Genomic DNA, 7435 nt, shown 5'->3' with positions numbered 1-7435 from the left:
TCATATCAATCTTTCCAGGTTTTTCTGAAAACATCCCCTTCATCATTTCTTAGAGCAGAATAGTATTCTATCACATTTGTATACCCTAACTTATTCAGCCCTTCCACAGTTGATGGGCATCCACTCAGTTTCCAATTCTTTACCACTAGAAAAAGCTACTAGAAGTATTTTTATACAGATAGGTCCTTTTCCTTTGATTTCTTTGGGGTACAGATCTAGAAATGATATTGCTCAGTCATAGAGTTTGCACAGTTTTATAGCCCTTTGAGCCTAATTCAAAATTGTTCTCCAAAATGGTTGTACCAGTTCACACTCTACCACCAATAAAGTAGTGCACCTATTTTATACATGCCCTCCAGTATTTGTCATTTTTCTTTTCTGTCTAAATGGTATGATGGGTGTGAGGTGGTATCTCAGTTTTTTAAAAATTTGTATTTATTTAGTTATTAGTGATTTAGAGTGTTTTTATATGACTAATGATAGCTTGATTGCTTCTTCCTTTAAAAACTGTTTATATCTCCTTTCATCATTTATCAACTTTGGAATGGTTCCTATTTTTATACATTTTCTCAGTTTCCTATACATTTGAGAAATGAGGCCTTTATCAGAGAAACTTGATATAAATGTTTTTCCCTAGTTTCCTGATTTCCTTCTAATTTTGGTTGCATTGATTTTATTTGTGCAAAAACATTTTAATTTAAAATAATCAAAATAGTTCATTTTGTCTCCCATGATTGTATTTCTTGGTTGGTGTTAAAATCTTTTCTTATCCATAGGTCTGACAAGTATTTTTTTCATTCTCCCCTAATTTGCTTATGATATTATCCATTTAGAGCTTATCTTGATATATAGTATGAGATATTAATCTATGGCTGCTTCCTGCTAGACTGCTTTCTGGTTTTCTCAGTGTTTGTTGAGTTCTTGCCCAAATAGCTAGGATCTTTGAGTTCATCAAACACTGGGATATATGTGGACATTTACTTCTGTATATTTTGAGTATTATGCTTTATTGGGGAAAAGGTAGATGTGGCTGTGTTGGAGACAATAATTATAGTTAATAAATTTAGCATAGGCTTGCAAAGTGCTTTACAAATATTATCTCACTTGATCCTCCCAACAACTTTGGAAGGTTGGTGCTATTATTATCTTGGTTTCAAATAATAAAACTGAGGCATGTAGTGCCTGTGACTTGCTCAGGGATCACACAGCTTAACAAGTATCTGAGATCAGACTTAAATTCAGGTCTTCCTGATTCCAGGTCCAACCCTCTATTTTGACCATCACAAGGAACAAGTTGCCACCAGTTCTCCCCTCTTCAATTGATTGATCACATATTCCTTTGAGGTCAGCTCCAGGCTCCACTGCAGAGATCACTGCTTTAGAAATAGAGATGCCAAACATGAAGCTTACCTGGAACAATTCTGAGTGGAGTCTAAATCAGATTACAATGTATGTAATTGGGAGAAATTTAACAAAATAAATTAAATTGCAGTAAAATGGAGATAATATTATTATGTGGTTTTTCTACACTAATATGCTGTCCCCAGGTTTCCTTATTAATCTTTCTGTTTGAGTTTGACACCACTGCTCTAGGATATAAGAGATGTCTGCAAAGCTGGGGATGGGGGTATTGATTGAGGGTGAGAGAAAGGAGCTCCTGGACCTTGGGGGCACTCTGGATAGTAGAAGACAGATTGATGGCTGTTGCTTAGTAGTCCAGTTACATCTGTCTCTTTGTGACCCTATGGACCATACTGCTCATGATTGTTTTTGGCAAAGATTCTGAAGTGGTTTGCCATTCCTTCTTCAATTTATCTTACAGATGAGGAAATTGAGGCAAACAAGATTAAGTGACTTGTCCAGGGTCACACAGCTAGTAAATATCTAAGGCTACGCTTGAACTCAGGTCTCTCTGAGCAAGCCCAGCACTCTACCTACTCAGCCATCTAGATGTTCTATATTGATAGTAGGTCCTGCTTTTACCCTGAAACACTGAGTCCTGAGGCAGATAGAAGTTCTAGGAGGGGATATGCCACTTAGACTTTGTAGAATACAGTATATTCTTTAACTTTACTCCAGGTTCCCAGAAAACATTGCTGGCTGTTTCTGTTGTCCTTGCTGGGCAAATTATAATTTTCACATTCGGCTCAAGGGGTATAGCTCAGATGAATATCTTAGAGAAAAAAACATATTATCTTCTTCCACAGTCTGATGCCTTTATCTGAGCCAGCAATTCATGATGTTGGGAACTGCAGGGTTTGGATGACCTTTCTCAGTGATATTCACAGCAAGCAATGATAATAACAAGTAGAGGAAAAGGGTGGGGCAACGCCCAGACCCTTTTCCTGAAACGTGTATGTGTGTGTGTGTGTGTGTGTGTGTGTGTGTGTGTGTGTGTGTGTGTATGTGTGTGTGTGATATCTTCATTACACTGAAAGCTTCCCAAACCTTAACTGCTCCTGGAAGCTCCTGGGGTTTACCCTCCATCCTGAGGAACGTTCATCTTTACTATGCATGAAGGTAGATTTTATGGTCCTATGTGGTAGAGCTGGAAGGGGCCTTGGAGATCAATCCCTCCATTTTACAGATGAGAAAACTGAGGCTCAGGGTGACAAAGGACATTCTTAAGGTCAGAAATTTGCCAAACTTCCCGCCTTGTTACTCATTGACAAAATACATTCATATTTTACAAAGTTACTAATATTGAAAGAGTTCTAGGTTCCAGCTACCAGCTACCTTCTCTTCCTTTTCCTCCCTTAATATTCCAGCTTAATTCATTCTAGAGTTCCTGCATCACAGACCACAGGATCATAGTGTTTATAGGACCAGGATGATTAGAAAGGACTTTTTCAGATGTTGGCTGTTTCTTCCTGGCATGGCTGCTTTTGACTTGATGGTTTGTTTCAAGCTACATTTCCCTGGACCCCTGAAGAGTGTGGTAGGAAGGACACGGAGATGCATCTGAGGGGTGGAGTTTTGGTGCAGGTGGGTTGCCAGAGCAGGTTTTCCATTGTATAGCTCTGGCAACAAGAGCCAGATGGTTGGCTCTGTCTGTAAAGAGTTTTGCTGGCGATATTCCTATTACTACTAATGACGCAGAGTGTATGGAGTGCTGCAAGATTGCCTTTTTGAAGAAAAAGAACAGATGTGCTTCAAAAGCACAAGGCTAACTTTTTAAATTATCCCAATATTGTCCCCTCCACCTCTCCCTAGCATCGTTAGGAGTCAGAGCCCAGTAACCACAAAGCTGACTGGAAGCTTTAAGTAGATAGTAAGTGAATCAGTCTGTACCACTTGTCTTTTGCCCTGTCTCCAGCAAAGCTGGCCATATTCACAGGGGATGGTCTTTATGGGTCTTCTTGGTGGGTAAATAGGGATGTTTTTCCCCTTACCTTCTTTTAAGTTCTTAGCTTGGGAAAGGGCAGAGAAGCCCAAGAATTCAGTGGAGGATGAGAGGGACAGGGAACATTCCTAAAGGAGGTACAGAGAGGTATATTGTTTGGTTGTTTGTTTTAGGCTAGACCAAATGAAGAATTAAGATTCAGGTCTTTTTCTGAGTTTTAACTTGATTATATTTTGACATAACAGAGGAGCCAAAAAAAAAATTCCATCAGTGTGAATTAAGGAGTAGGCTTTGTGTGGATGAGATATGAGTCAAAGTTGAGTTCATCTTTGTGGTGGGTTTCTGAAGGTTAGTAAGCAAAGCTAGCCTAGGGATGGGATATTGGCACCTGACATGCAATGGTCTTTAAAGGCCTCTTGGCCCAAATACTTGACCCAGTGGCCTGTTACAATGTTAACCATGGAACCATATGACCACTAGATAACAATGATAGATTAGCTAGCATTAATATAATGCTTTAAGATTTACAAGATACTTTTCATACGTTATCTTATTTGATCCTCATAAATGCCCTAGAAAGTAGGTGCTGTTATCATTTTCATTTTACAGATGAGGAAACTGAGGCAAACAGAGGTTAAGTGTTTTGCCTAGGGTCACACAGCTAATAAATATCAGAGGCAGGATTTGAACTCAAATTTCTCTAATTTCAAGGCCAACACTCTATCCACTGAGAGATAAAAGGGAACAAGTAGTCTTTAAATTGAAAACTGAACAGGAGAAAAAGAATACTGCCCGTGCATGCCTGCCAAATCAGATGCCACAGAGAGCATCAGGAGCCCTATAGCAAGAGGAACATCAATGGAAAGAAATAATTATTCACAAGAGAAAATAGGCAAGAAGAGAAACAGACATAAAAGTCATGGCCCCATATGGCTACATAAAAATGTGCAAAGTGTGGATTATAAATATTGTGAGCTAGAGATCTTAATACAAGGATTCTTATTATCTGTGTGTCATTAGGTAAATCTCCAAAGTTCAGTTTTCTTATCTGGAAAACAGGAAAATTAATTCTTGTTGTAGCTACTTAATAATATTGTGAGGATTGTGGGAACGTGTCTATGTAGGCTTCAGTGACGTTCAAAAATATTTTGCAAGTAATGATTTTTAAACGTTTATAGCTTAATTCTTAGACTCTTATTTTTCAGTTAGCAGTAGCTCCTAGCCTTCATTTCCTTGTGTCAAGCATTGAAAATTTCCACTTATTTTCCCAAACTGGCTTATTTTTTTTTAGCAGTTATCCAAAATAAATGAGAATGCTCATTATTCCTAAACTTTAAAAGTTCTTAGTATCTTGCTCATTATATTTGGGAGTTTGCATTTTTTTCATGGGGAAAAAAAGATTAATTTTGTCATAACTCAACCTTATATATTGTTCACCTGCTACTTCTATGACTCAATCCTGAATAGTAAAATGTGGTGTATATTGTCTTAATTTCTGTTGCATGGGGAGGGAGAAATCATCAAGGAAATCTTTAACCATTTTATGTAGAAAATCTTGAAAGTCCATGCCTTGCCCTCAAGATTCGATTATTTTCTTTCATCCACTGCTCAATCCATTTCGTTATCTAATCTAAATGACTCTCTAGTTCTTCTGGTGCATTGCTGGGCAGCCAGCGTACTATTTCATGGTTTTAGGAAGCCATGGTTTCTTCATAAAAAATTTGGAAAATTTCATACTGAGTATTGTTCCATAGTTTCTTTACACTGTATCCTTTCTTTTCAAGTCTTGTATATGATACAAAATTATCTATTTGAAGCACAAGAACTATATGAAACCATCATTCAGAGAAGAAGTCACAGTCATGGAAATCAACAATAACTCCACTTTCTTTCATTTTATTTTCTAATTTAACTACTCTGTCTTCATCCAAAATGGTACTTTTGTATTCTTCATCAAAGTCATTATATAAATGTCTTTCTTGTGCTGAATTTCTCACACTAATGTATATTAGTCCTGTGGTTGATGCAAGATTTTTACGTAGTTTGGGCTTTCCACCCCACCTGCTCTACCCTTGAGCAGGATGATGGGCAGCCTTATGATCTCGGTGCCATTTCCACCTCTAAAAAATAATGTCAGCATTTAACTCTGAAGTCCTTTGGACTCACATGAATTAAAGGAGCTTTTGTTGTTCAGTCATTTCAGGTGTGTCCAACTCTATTTTGACTCTATTTGGGTTGGTTTTTTTTTTTTTTTTGGCAAAGATACTGGAATGGTTTTCCATTTCCTTCACCAGCTTATTTTACAGATGAGGAACATGAGATAAACAGGTGAAGTGACTTATCAAACGGCCCTTATCTTCTTATTAAAGACTTAATTGTTTCTTAGACAATTAAAAATTCTAAGAGAGATTGCGATTCTCCCAAGAGCTCTGTTTGGGAAATCAAAAACCCTAACCAAGACTTTGTACCTTATTTTATCTTGTTGAAGTAATGCTGTCTTTTGTTCCAAGATCAGCTCTAAAATTAGAAGTCCAAGTGGTTTGGTCAGAAAGAGTAATGACTAGGGGATTGGGAAGGTAGGAAACTGCTCATTTACATCTCTCTTTTTAGGCAAGCATATTTGGTCAGATAATTTTTAAAAATCAATCTCTAATAGCCTTTGTGCCAGACAAGCAGAGTATTTGGCTTTTCTTACACAGTCTGAAACATGAGAATGTATGTAAATCACGGTGAACACTTTAAAGAGCCATATGAATGCCATTAAAAAAAATAAGTTGATATTCATGACAGAGATGTGGAAAAAATATATTTTATTTAAAAAATAACAGAATAGTTAAAAAGTGTGGTGGGATGCTATTTTATAAGAAGAAGATTTTTATTTTGCTTCTCCATGTGAGGAAATTCATTAAATCAGAGAGGGGAAGGTTCTAGGGAAAATTTGGTAAAGAAGAATGAAAAGCAAAGAAAAAGAAGTGATTTGTGGGAATATACTACAGACCAGATTGCCGGAAGAAGGAAATAGATGAAGAGTTTGGGAAAGGACAAATCTGTCAATAAGGCTTATAGAGAAAGTAGTGATGAGGGATTTCCACCAGCTTGGTATGCACTGTAGCCTTGTCTTTCAAAAACAGAAGCTAAAATTTTGACAACCTTTAATATTTCATTCATCAAAAAGTGGAGGGACCAATGAAGGGAACAATTTTTCTGAACCTGATTCTGACCAATGAGGAAGAACTGGCTGTTGAAGTAGAAATGAGAGTTTGTTATATATGGTTAATGGGGATTTAGAAAATCAACCAGTAATACAATAATTGTTAAACAGGCATTTATACTGCACTAGTCATTGTGCTAGGCAGTGGTGATATTAATAATAAAAATAGCTAACATTTATATGGAGCTTTAAGGTTTGCAAAGTGCTTTATAAATATTATCTCACATCATCTTTTCAACAACAGGAGGTAGGTATCATTGTTATCCCTGCTTTACAGATGAGGAAACTGAGACCTGAAGGAAGCTCAGTGATTTGCCAAGGATCATACATCTAGTAAGTTCAAATTTGAGACCTGAGTTGGACTCAGGTCTTTCTGACTCCAGGTCCAGCAATCTATTTTTTCCACAGGAAGCCTTTCCCAACCACTCTTAATTCCAGTGCCTTTCCTCCACTAATTATTTCCTATTTATTCTGTACACATCTTGCATTGTACAGACTTGTTTACATGTTGTCTTCCTCATTAGTTTTTAAATTCCTTGAGGTCAAAGACTATTTTTTGCTCCTTGTATGTCCAGTGCTTAGTACAGTGATTGGTACATAGTAGGCACTTAATAAATGGTCATTGTTTGAGCAATTGATTATCCACTACATCACCAACTGCCTCCTTTGGATACAAAAATGAAATCATCTCTGTCCTTGAGCAGTTTGTCATCTCACTGGGAGAGGTATCATGCACTTATATTCTATGAGCAAAGTAGATAAAAAGTGATTGATTATGGAGGAGGTGGAGGAGGAAGGGATCAAGAAACACAATATAGAAGCCACCACTTGAGCTGAGCCTTGAAGGAAACTTTACAACCAATGCAAAGGCACAGAGATGG

General features: G+C 37.2%; 1 pseudogene; it reads right to left on the bottom strand.

Moving 5' to 3' along the window:
- Positions 1–4884: 4884 nt before the first annotated feature.
- LOC140518413 (adenylate kinase isoenzyme 6 pseudogene) lies at positions 4885–5483 on the bottom strand (annotated as a pseudogene).
- Between the last annotated feature and the right edge of the window lie 1952 nt (positions 5484–7435).

The sequence above is a fragment of the Notamacropus eugenii genome, chromosome 1 (assembly GCF_028372415.1).
Source record: "Notamacropus eugenii isolate mMacEug1 chromosome 1, mMacEug1.pri_v2, whole genome shotgun sequence".
Lineage (NCBI taxonomy): Eukaryota > Metazoa > Chordata > Mammalia > Diprotodontia > Macropodidae > Notamacropus > Notamacropus eugenii.
This window is presented reverse-complemented; position numbering and strand designations above follow the sequence as displayed.